The sequence below is a fragment of the Mesoplodon bidens genome (assembly GCF_964165515.1).
Source record: "Mesoplodon bidens genome assembly, chromosome: 1".
Lineage (NCBI taxonomy): Eukaryota > Metazoa > Chordata > Mammalia > Artiodactyla > Ziphiidae > Mesoplodon > Mesoplodon bidens.
In genome coordinates, this window is record NC_138176.1 from 2761252 (window position 1) to 2774112 (window position 12861).

Here is a 12861-nt window from a genome sequence, read left to right on the forward strand (position 1 = left end):
AGTTCTGGAACACGCGCCTCAGAGACCTTCCACCTTTGCTCTCTAGGGACACACAACCACGCCCTGTCGAAGCCTGGGGCAGCTTCCTGGAGGACAAGAGATGTCGTAAAGAAAGAGGCCACAGTGAGACAGTGGCCAGCCATCCCCCCACCCTGTTCCAGCCGCTTCATCTAAGGTCCCAAACACAAGAGATGAGGTTGCGCGGATCACGCAGACCAGACCAGCCTGCAGGGGACCCAGCAGGTAAATGCAGCCAATGAGTGACCCCAGGAGATTCCAGCAGGACTGTTCAGCCAAGCCACAGAAGCGTGAGAAATACTAAGTCACTGCTTTCTAAGCAAATGAATGAGGGTCAGGCATGGGTGGGGACTACCTGCACCCACCCCCTGGCGCCCACCAGCTGGTGAGGCTGGGAGCACAGTCAGACCTACTAAGTGGCCTGCGGGCATCCTTTACAAAGCACCCAGCAGAGTCTGCTGTGTATCAAAGCACGATCTATGGCAATCAGGGCAGGTCACGGGCCTGCGACCTGTGCAGTCACGCGGGACCCACAACCAGAAGGGCCCCCCCTCCACTGGGTTTAGCTCAATCTTGAAACTGTTAACAATGTTTGGAAAGGGGGCTCCACATTCTCCTTTTGCACTAGCCCATCACCTAAGGAGCCAATCCTGATTCAGTAATGACACTCCGTGGTGGTCAGTGCAGCAGCCCCCCAGGGGAGCACAGAAAGGCCACTGCAGCTTTCTGCTTGGTTTCTGGTGCTTGGGGTCAAAGAGACCCTGAATCCTATCTGTCCCTGGGCCACGTCCTAGCTCAGGCCTGAGCGGAGCTCTGCTCTGTAAGTCTCACAGGCCAAACAAAACATAAAAATGTGCAATAGGGCTTCCCTGGTGGCGCAGTGGTTGAGAGTCCACCTGCCGATGCAGGCGACGCGGGTTCATGCCCCGGTCCGGGAAGATCCCACATGCCGCGGAGCGGCTGGGCCCATGAGCCATGGCCGCTGAGCCTGCGCGTTCAGAGCCTGTGCTCCGCAACGGGAGAGGCCACGGCAGTGAGAGGCCCACGTACCGCAAAAAAAAAAAAAAAAAAAAAATGTGCAATAATTTTGACACGTTGGGGCAGACTTGTTTCAGACTAGCTGAGCTAGGGAAGACAAGTCCTTCCTCCCCCAGATCATCATGCACCACTGGGGGGCGTGGAAAATGTGGAAAATGGTACGGCAGCTCCTCAAAAAATCAAACACGAAATTACCATGTGATCCAGCAATTCCACTCCTGGGTACACACCCAAAAGGACTGAAAGTGGGGACTCAAACAGATATTTGCACCCATGTTTATAACAGCAGGATTCACAACAGCCAAAAGGTAGAGGCAACCCAAATGTCCACCAGCAGATGAACAGATAAACAGAACGGGGTCCATCCGTACAACGGGATATTAGTCAGCCTCAGAAAGCAATGAAATTCTGGCACCTGCTACAACACGGAAGAGCCTTGAGGTCATGATGCTCAGTGATATAAGCCAGTCACAAAAGGACAAGCACTGTATGATTCCGTACAAGGTGTATGGGAGATGCAGATTCACAGAGACAGAAGGTGGGTGGTGGGTGCCAGGGGCAGAGAGCGGGGGCAGGGGAGCTGGTGTTTAATGGGGGCAGAGGGTCTGTCTGCAGAGATGAAAAGCGTCTGGAGAGGAGGGTGGTGACGGCTGCACAGTAATGCGGATGCACTTAATGCCACTCAATGGCACACTTAAAAAGGGTTAAAATTTTATGTTATACGTATCCTGCCACAATTTTTTTTTTTGCGGTACGCGGGCCTCTCACTGTTGTGGCCTCTCCCGTTGCGGAGCACAGGCTCTGGACGCGCAGGCTCAGCGGCCATGGCTGACGCTGCCACAATTTTTTAAAAAGAAAGAAAAAGAAAACACAGGTGGGGAGACAGGAGAATAAGAGGGGGAAGGAGAGAAGGGGACGACGGGAGACACGCAGAGAGAAGCAGCAGATTCAGATGGGGGCTGGGGAGTAAAAGAGAGACCTCGGCGACGTGGGGCTCGGGAGAACCCCAAAGGCGCCCTCCGGAGAAGGGCTGGCACGGGACAACAGCCGCACAAAGAAAGCTCAACGCCAGGTGCGACCACCTGGGCCCAGCAAGAGCGTCATCCCTCCGCCAAGCCCACCGCGCTGTGGGCGCGGGACGCTGATTCCAGGCCGGAGTCTCTGGCCCCCTCCCTCCATCAGCATCAGTGTGTCTCCCCTGCACCCCTGAGCATCACGCCCCTCCAGAACAAAAGAGATTAACCCACATATTATGGGTTATTTTTGTATTACGATTTTTAAAACCTGCATTTTTTATCATCTAAATTTTAAAACACAAAAGAAAATCGAAGTTATTAGTAACCCTGCCACCCAGAAATGAGCCCTCTCACGTTCTGGCATATACGATATGTACGTCCAGACTGAAGGTAAGCAGACTGTGTCACCTCACGATATGCCGCTTTGGCACACTGAAACATACAAAGAGGGTAGAGGAGAATTCTTCCTCTCGTACAAGACACACACACACACACACACACACACACACACACACACACACACACACACACACACACACACACACACACACACACACACACACACACACACACACACACACACACACACACACACACACACACACACACACACACACACACACACACCATAGACACACATTCAAGTATATTGTTTTTATTTCTCATCTTCAACCAAGATAAGATTTACTTCCCCTACTCTTTTAATGCCTTTTAAAATGTTACCTATTACAATAGTTCACATATGATTAACTCTCCTTTTTGAATGTTGTATTTTAATGACTGTATAACACGCCATTATATGGCTCGACCACATTTCATTTGAACTAACTCATAATGGAGAACATGTAGGCTGCCTGCATGCTTTTACCGTCACGAGCATGGCAGAGACATGTATCCTGAAGGCTGCGTCTTGAGCGTCCCAACTGAGGAATAACTCGGGCGAAGGGTGTGCACGTACTGCTTGGGGCATGCTTTTTTCCAGAAAAGCCACCCCAATTTACACTCCACCAGGTGTGTGACATCTAAAAGGAAATCACCTTGGACTCAATTAAATTTGCTAAACAAATGCACATGAAACAAGGGCACAAAACGAAAGCAACTCCGATGGGATGTGACATCTCGGGACCTTCAGGGATTCTGAGACTGTCCACCCAAGAGCTGATTGGCTTTGCTGTAAACACAGAGCCGATGTTCAGTACAGACATGCTGCCCCAGACCAGGGAGCCAAGCTTCCGGGAGGTGCCTCCCCATCTGCAGAGATACCCTCAGCCCAGCCCGGGCCACGCCAGAGAGGACAGGCAGGGCACAGCCCCTCCCGGGCCCTCTGGGCCCACAGGGGAGCTGGAGCTGGGCCGCACAGAGCTGCGATGAGCAGGGCAGGCCCCGTGGCCCAGCCCTCAGGGGCACATCAAAGACCCCCCCAGGCAGCTCCTGCTAATGTTCATGGCGTTGATCTTGTGTCAGAAGTTAGCAGGATTCTGTTTTAACTGAAGGACTTGAAGCTGACCCCTGGACTGCATTATTAATGTCTGTTCCCAGCCCCCGCAGGGCAGTAAGCATCTCGTGGGCTGCAGGGCAGAGGACCAGGAGCCCGGCAGGACCCAGGAGGTAGGGGAGGTAGGCTAAACCTGGGGCTCTTAGCCCCATCCTGCCCACGCTAACAGGGCATCCTGTGGTCCTCGTCAGGGTCCTGGCAGCTATATCTGTATGCTTAGGGAAAACGCTTAGGGCCTGCCCCGCCTGGGCCCTTCGTAGCTACTGCGGCCCGATGTGAGAGCCATCGACGGGCCACTGGCTCCAGAATCCCTGGGCACATGTCTAAGATGCATATTCCAGGCCTCACCCCACACCAGGCCAGATCAGTAGTTCTAGGGTGGGGCCCTGGAACCTGCATTTTCAACAAGCGCTCAGGTGGGTCAGGTGACCACTGAGCTGGGCAACCTCATCACTCAAAGAGGGAAGCTGCTGGTGTCTCCGCTGCTTCTCTTTTCCTTTCTTCTTCTTTTTTTAAATTCAGCTGGCTAAAATATGGCCCTAATTTTTTAGATATATGGACATGAGGGGCCAGCGGTGGCAGGACTGTTAAATGGCAGATTCCCAGACCCCTCAGAGCCTCTGGGGCGGGCCTGGAGATGTGCATTTTTAAGCTCTTCCAGTGATTCTGATGCTTGGCCCGTTTGGGAACTGATCCACTGATATGACAAACTGGGTTTAGAAGGAAAACATGTTGAAATAAAAATTCATAAAACATGGCTCCCAAGGGCCAGCTCAGCACATCCAGGCCTTAGGACTCTAAATGCAGCGATGGTATCATCTCAGAATCCACAGGGCAAGGCTGACCATGCAGTTTTCCCCTGAGAACGGCCTCCTCCCTCCACCTGGCCCTGAGGTCAGGCTCCAGTCGGGCAGGACCCGGTCCTGAGGATCAGGTGACAGGGCTCATTACTGCACACTGCCTCCCAGACCCTTCCTGACCCGCCCAGGAAAATAACTTTGAAGGTGAAGGTCCAGGGCCCAGGTGGGCTGCCTGGTGAGCCGCAGCTTCAGTCTTGTTCACCTACTTGTCTCCTCACCAAACACAGGAAAACCCCAAACAGAAGGATCAACAACATGAAACAGGGCATTCCCTCTGCAGGTCCCTGGGGAAAACAGCTGACTTTGGAGGGACCGGACACCCAGCTGGGCCCGCATCACTGGACCCCACAAGGATCCTGCGGGCGAGAGCACATCAGGTGCTCTGTCTAGTGCGAGGGTCTCTGAGCGCTCAGAGTGTGAACCAAAAAGATGACGGTGGATAGATCCTTGTGCTTTTGTTTGATTTTTTTTTTAAACCCTCATGGTACTCCTTCCACTTGGGGTCAATTCAGAATTCTCAAGGGGACATGGACCTACAAACTTTGCAGGGACCCCTGAGAGCACCCCGTAATCCCACCTGCCATCCAGGGCAACAACCGTCCCTACAAGGCTCCGCGTGCTGGGGAGGCCACCCCTGTGCACCTGTCTCTGCTCTCTGCAGCTGCTGGCACACAGCCCGTGGCATGGCAGGTGCTAAGGGTGTGTTAGCGGGAGACCCCATCGGTTTCCCTTAGCCATCACCCCTCATTTATATCCTCACCAGGATGTCAGTGATGGTAGGTTTCGTTTTTCCAAACCTAGGCTGTCACACCAATGCCCAGGTGACAGACAGCCGCTCTATTTAGTTCCCTTCCCCCTTTCCTGCTTTCACAGATCCAAATTCCACTCACCCTGACCACCCTTTCCCGAGAGTCACCAGCCCTCACAGCACCAAAGAAAGTCCAGTCCAGGAAAGCGGCTCCCTGCGTCTTCCTCCAACGTTGGGATACATTTTCAAGCAGGAAAGCTGTGACTGTGCCAGATGCCCCAGCAGGACTGGCCCATATTAATCCATCAGTGAATATTTACTGTACATTCTTAAGTATGTGTCCTTAATTTTGCCAATTAACTTCCCAACTGCTATGGTAATGGGCGATGTAAAATCCTGGAGTAATAAAAATCATTAGACTTATGAGCTCTGTGAAACCCCAGTGGGTGCCTGAACCACTGGGGTTAGGAGTCATTCTGACATCTGTTTATTCAAAAGTGCAGTGTGTTCTTAGATCAGTCTCCCGAGGCAAAAGAAATAAAAGCAAAAATAAACAAATGGGACCCAATCAAACTTAAAAGCTTTTGCACAGCAAAGGAAACGGTCAATAAAATGAAAAGACAACCTACAGAATGGGAGAAAATATTTGCAAACAATGTGACTGATGAGGAGTTAATATCCAAAATATACAAACAGCTCATACAACTCACTATAAAAGAAAAGCAATAAAAAACGGGCTTAAGACCCAAACAGACATTTCTCCAAAGAAGACATACAGATGGCCAACAGGCACGTGAAAAGATGCTCAACATCACTAATTATCAGAGAAATGCACAATGAGGTATCACCTCACACCAGTCAGAATGGCCATCATTAAAAAGCCTACAGATAATAAATGCTGGAGAGGGTGTGGAGAAAAAGGAACCCGCCTACACTGTGGGTGGGAATGTAAATTGGTACAGCCACTATGGAGAACAGTATGGAGGTTCCTTAAAAAACTAAAAATAGAACTACCGTATGACCCAGCAATCTCACTCCTGGGCATATACCTGGAGAAAACTCTAATTCGAAAAGGTACATGCAGCCCAATGTTCAGAGCAGCACTGTTTAAAAGAGCCAAGATATGGAAGCAAACTTAATGTCCATCGACAGATGAATGGTTAAAGAAGATGTGGTACATATGTACAATGGGATGTTAGCCATAAAAAAAAGAATGAAATAATGCCATCTGCAGCAACATGGATGGACCTAGAGATTATCATACTAAGTCAGACAGAGAAAGACAAATATTTTATGATATCACTTATACGTGGAATCTAAAAAATAAAACAAATAAATCTATATACAAAACAGAAACAGACTCACAGACATAGAAAACAAATTCATGGTTACCAAAGGGGAAAGGAAGCAGGGGAGGATAAATCAGGAGTATGGGATTAGCACATACATACTACTATACATAAAATAGATATTCAACAAGGATTTACTGTATACACAGGGAGCTACATTCAATATCTTGTAATAACCTATAATGGAAAATAATTTGCAATGTGTATATATATATATATATACACATATATATATATAAAACGGAATCACCTTGCTGTACACCTGAAACTAACACAATGTTGTAAATCAACTACACTTCAGTCTAAAAAAAAAGTGCAGGGCTTCCCTGGTGGCACAGTGGTTGAGAGTCCGCCTGCCGATGCAGGAGACGTGGGTTTGTGCCCCGGTCCGGGAGGATCCCACATGCCGCGGAGCGGCTGGGCCCGTGAGCCATGGCCGCTGAGCCTGCGCGTCCAGAGCCTGTGCTCCGCAACGGGAGAGGCCACAGCAGTGAGAGGCCCGCGTACCGCAAAAAAAAAAAAAAAAAAAAAAAAAAGGGCCGTGTTTTTGCCGGGTCCCGCCCGTGCTGGGGCGCAGAGCAGGCGGGGGACGGTGAATGTGGGTGCCGTACTCTCCCTGAAGGAGATCCGAGCAGGGGTGCAGGCCCCTGGGCAGGAGGGGAGGCGGCCCACCCGACCGCCGGCCACAGCAGGCTCAGGCCGGGGCCCACAGAAACATTTCATTTCTCCCAATAAGCAAGATTCGTAACTTCTGCATTCTGTTCGTCTTTATACCAACGTAGTCATGAAGCATAATTGTAGTACGTTTTCATGGAGGAAGGGCCCGCAGAGGCCAAGGTGCCCGGGACCCAGGGAAGTCCTAATGCAGCCCTTGCGGAAGAGACAGAACCGAACCTGTGAGGGCAGGGGAGGGGCCCCGGTGCGGCAGGAGGGGGGAGGAGTGCACCCCGACCAGATGCGTCCCTAGGGTGGCAGGAGGCAGAGGGTGAGAGGGAATGAGACCCCGCCCCCCGGGGCTGGAGGGCTGGCTCCCGGGGAGGGTGGGGGGCAGTCAGCGTAGCCACCCTGGGGGGGCTTGGAGGTGAGAGCATCCTCCCACCAGCTCGCCCTGGGTCTCCAGGGACCCCTGACACAGCAAGAGCACGGACCCCACCATCACCACCCACAGCCCCCATCCTCATGCCACCAGACCCCCATGTCGGTTCAGCAGCCCCCCAGGAGCCATAGCAAAGCTCCCCCAGCTCGGCCACTCAAGGCCACAGGCTGGAAGTAAAGGGAGGGAACCGTCCACACGAATACTCTTGTATTACCCCACGTCAACCTAAAGCCCAGCCAAGCCCATGCGGGGGCAGGGTTAGAGCCAGCCCGACCCAGACCAAGCTCTGGAAGGCAGGGCCCGCCCCCCATTGCCGCAGGGCCCCCCAGCTCGCCCGGCTGAGGCCATCGAATGGACTAAAGGACAGAGCCACAGGAGCAACACAGCCGTGGTGGACGTCCGGGTCCCCGGCCCTGACCACCCCTTTCCCTCAAACGCCTCCACGGGCTTCCCCGGCCTGTGCAGCAAGCCCCCTCGGCGTCCTCACTTTCCCACGCTCAGCCCAGCGACGCTCCCAGCCTAAGAAAGCCCATCTCCTTCTCGTCCTTCAACCATGAAACTACTGACAGCGCCCAGGCTCCGGGGGTGCCCTTGGGTCCATAAGTTTGCGTGCATCTTGGGTGATGCAGTGGCAACAGAGTGGCCTCAAAAGATGTGGTCACGTCCTAACCCCCAGCACCTGTGGATTCAACCTTATATGGAAATAGAATCTTTGTAGATGTAATTGAATCAAGGAACTCGAGAAGAGACCATCCTGGATTATGCTGGCGGGCCCTAAATCCAATGGCAAGTGTCCTTTTAAGAGACCGAAGAAGAAAGACAGAGGGAAGACGGCCATGTGAAGACGGAAGCAGAGATGGGAGCAACATGGCCACAAACCAGGGAGCACCTGGAGCCACCAGACTCGGAAGCGGCAAGAAAAGCTGCCGACCCCCCAGGGCCTCTGGAGGGAGCACGGCCCTGCCGACACCTTGATTTCAGACTTCTGGCCTCCAGACTGTGAGAGAATGAACTCCTGGTGCTTTAAGCCTCCCAGTCTGTGGTCATTTGTTACAGCAGCCCAGGAAACTCACACAGCTGACAAACATCGGGTGTGGCCAGCAGGGAGACAAATAGCAGTTGTTATGTTCCTGTCCTGACAGCACACCTGGGAAAAGGACTACACAAGAGCAGAGGATAAAAACCTGTGTCTACTGAGCCACCGGGGGAAATATTACTGGTCCTGGAGGAACACTCGAGCAGGTGGGGGAAAGGAAGGAGTCCTGGCCAAAGCAGAGGGGCCTGAAACTCACACTGTAACCGAGCAGGACCCTGGGGCGCCTTCCCGGGACACACACCCCGTCCATGTCCTCCACCTGCCTCTTGTCTTTAGAAAAACTTTAGCCTCTTAGGCCTTCCCTGAGTTCCAAAGAAGAAATTTAATCAGAGAAGTGAGAAAATGCAGAGAGAAAGGAAAACAGTCAGGCAAGACAAAATACTAGTTTAGCCATTAAACAATGTCAAGGGCCTTTAGTTCCTCCTCAAGGGCTATAGATCTTATTCTGAGCTACGTCCTTGAGCTGTTTTGCAGATACTGAAGCCCCCTCCGGGCGGAAGAAGTTAACTGGATGCTGCCCACAAGCACGCAGACCCCAGACCCACTGGAACCAGAAGGTGGATGATGGTGACTCCCGATGACCTCACCACCAGCCAATCAGAAGAATGTGCCCAAGCTGATCACACACCCCACAACGCCCCGTTGTCTTGAAAAACCTTTTCCCGAAAGCCTTCGGGGAGCTCAGGCCTTTTGAGCACTAGCTGCCTGGGCTCCTTGCTTGGCTCCTGCGATAAACACTGCACTTTCCTCCCCCACCACCCAGGGTCAGTAGATTGGCTTTACTGCGGATGGGCGAGAGGACCCGAGTTTGGTTTGGTAACAAGACCTCTGTGGGTAAAATGGGAGAGTGCCTTCTCAAAGCGGACAATGAACATGCAGAATCGCTTATTCTAGGGAAGGATTTCCATATCCACGGGACAGGCCTATCACAGCCACTGAACTGCAGCCCAGCAAGCATTTAAAATAGCCTGAAATCACAAGATGTGCACAGAGCCTGGTTCTCTGGAATCCGGAACCAGCAAGGGGAGGAGGGGCAGGGGTTACTCTGTGTGTTGGTCCTGCCCCCTGCTGTGTCTCCCGTCGCCAGAGACACAGGGCCAGCTCAACATCAGCAACAGCCAGGCACACACCTCCCCCTGCAGCTCTCTCCATGAAACACACACAGTCTTCCGTGATTCCACTGATTTCAGGCTCTGGTACCTTTTCACAGCAACAAATTTCTATTGTTTTTTTGTAAATTGTGAATGATTTCAAGCAACAGCAATGATGAAATATACATGAACGTTATCGTGCACGGCTTTGTAGCTAGAAAAATTTCCTCGTAGTTAGAATAACTGCTTCAAAGGGTTGTAGAGCTGGGAGCCATTTGATTAGGTTATAACACAAGAGAAACAACATTTGCAGAAAGCACAAATCTGATCTCCATGTCTGGACCAGGAAAAGCATTGTATTAATCAACAAAGAAATGAGGCATCTGGGCCCTGGACACCTACCTGAAGCCACAAAAGTGTCCACACAATGAAGAGGCAGCGTCCTTGCACTAAAATCACTGCCAGAACCAGGCCCTGAGCCCCAAGCTTGGCTGAACACAGTTGCCCTGCCCAGGGGTACAGATGTCCCCTGCCTCCCAGGGGACAGTTCTGAGAGCCATCAGGCTCCAGAGCTCCTGTGGGCTTGTCTGTGGCCTCTGTTGTGGCTCCATCAGTGTCCAACTCCTCCCTCTGCCCTGTCTTCCCTCGCGCCCTTACAGGCATCACTCTGAGAGCCCCCAAGATAAACGTCCTACACAAAAGTCTTCATCTCAGAGTCTGATTCCCGGGAACTGGACCAGACCTGGCTCAATACCCTCCTGTTCCCATTTTAAGGATGGTGTTCCCTCCTCAGTCTCCCTGAGAATTCTGAACCTACTCACCTTAAAGTTCTTTTCAGACGGTTATTGTTTCTATTTCCCTGGGTATGCATTCTCCCATGTGTTATCTTCTGATTGTTCCTTGAGTCTCCTCCTGTGATTTATCATTTTGTTTGCAACTTGTGCTGTGGATATTTTCCCTCTTACCTGATTTTGCAGTTGCCTCAGCCTGGCCTGCAGGTTGTGTGGTTAAAAGCAGATCTTACAATAAGCATTCAGGGCCTGAAACGCCTTGGGCCCGCTGCTCCATCTGGTCCCCACCTCCCCTGAATATGCTGCTCCAGCCTCTGCTCATCCTGGGCCTCCTCTCCACTCCTGGGCCTGGGTGCTTTCCTCTTCGTTTTGAACATGTCTCCTTTTGTTCATTTTTTCAACAGTTTACTTATCACGCATTTGCGTCAGGAACAGAGAAGAGAGGATTATGCCTGGATCCACACTGCCCCATCTTGGCTTGGAAGTCCAGCCCAGTTCTTCTGTAGACAAATCTGCATGTTCAAAGGTCCTTCTGCATTTTGAGTCTAAATCAGCCTCCTCTAAGTTGTATTAGTTAGTCTTATCTCCACCCTCTGGAGCCACTTAGAAAAGGTTCATTCTTCCTTCTGCGTGATGTCCTTCCAATAGGTGGTCCCGGATGGTGGTCCCTGATGATGGTCTCTAACGGTTGTCCTGATGATGGTCTCTGATGGTGGCCCCTGACAGTGGTCCCTGATGATGGTCGCTGAAGGTGGCCCCTGACGGCTCCTGATGGTGGCCCCTGATGTGGTCTCTGATGGTCTCTGATGGTGGTCCTGATGGTGGCCCCTTGATGGTGGTCCCCATGCTTTTCAGGCTGAAAATTCCTGCTGCCTAAAACACAGTTTTTAAATCCTTTGCCAGCCTGGAAACCCTTCCCTGGATGCACTCCCATTGGTCAATTAATATTTAGTTCTCAATATAATTTTCTTAATATAATTCTCACCATTTTGTTTTGCCATTAACAAGTCTATTTAGACTCCTAATTTCACTGCCAAAATTCTTCCAAGAGCAAAGAGGTATGCACCCACAGCCCAGCAATCCCCTCTAGGACGTCACTAACAGATGGCCAGCCTGCCCCATTGGAATATCTCAGAGATGGAGCACCAAATCACCAGGGCAGACTCTTGGACCACTGAGCAGACACTGCATGTGTTGGTGTTTCTTTCACTGAATCCCAATCTTCCTCCAAATGAAAGATAAATGTACAGGGACATCTGATGCAACATTCTTTCTAAATGAAATATATGGGGGTGGGGAGGATGCAGGCCAGACACCTAAATGTCCATCAAGTAAGGGAGTGATTTAAAAATTGAGGAAGCTTATGCCATGGAAAAGACAAAATTTGTGAATGTTGACATCGTATGTCAAATGACGCAAGCATGTCCAGGATATGCTGCTATATATGCAGTGTAATGAATGTTGAGGGATTTCAATGATATAAACGCATATGACGGATCCATACTTGTAAACACCTAGAAAAAAGATCTAGGAAGCTACCTGCCAACGGCTGACAGTGGTTCCCCCTCCGGAAGGTGCAGACAAAGCATGAAGCAGATTTGCACTTTGCGTTATAACTAATCACTTCCACATTGTTGGAACTTCTAAGTGAGTACGTATTACTTTTGTAATTTATAAAGGAAAAGAAAAACACATTCTCCAAAAGCACGTGCAGGTGAATAAGGGTTCTAGCAGCCCAAATGACTGTTTGCTGCCTGCTAAGAGGCCATGAGCCTGCACTAACTGAGCCTCAAAGCAGCCACTGTCACCACCTCCTGTAACAGATGGGAAGGCAGAAGCACAGAGAGGTCAAGTAATTTGTGCAGGCCACACAGCAAGAATAGTGCTGGGCCAAAATGCCCATCCAGGTCCAGCCCAGAGCCTGCTCACCCAACCCCTGCCCTGACGAGGGCTTCTGCAGCCTGAACTTGTGCTGACGACTTTTGGGAGCAAAGGGGATGTCAAGTGTCCAGAGCAGCTACCCTCCCTCGTGGGCCGTCCCTAATGCCCCAGCTGGCACACGTCTACCCTGGTCCTACAGGGGCCTGAGGGCCAGGATGACCGTGCCTCATTCACCTTTGCCCCTGAGACCACCACGGTGCCTAACAGTAGAAAACATTCAACAAACTCACATTCTAGAATGTTCTAAAATGCATTCCATGTATTCACTGATATGCATTATATGTTAAGCCCAGTATTTAGAATGTCTGTGGCTCCCGAATTT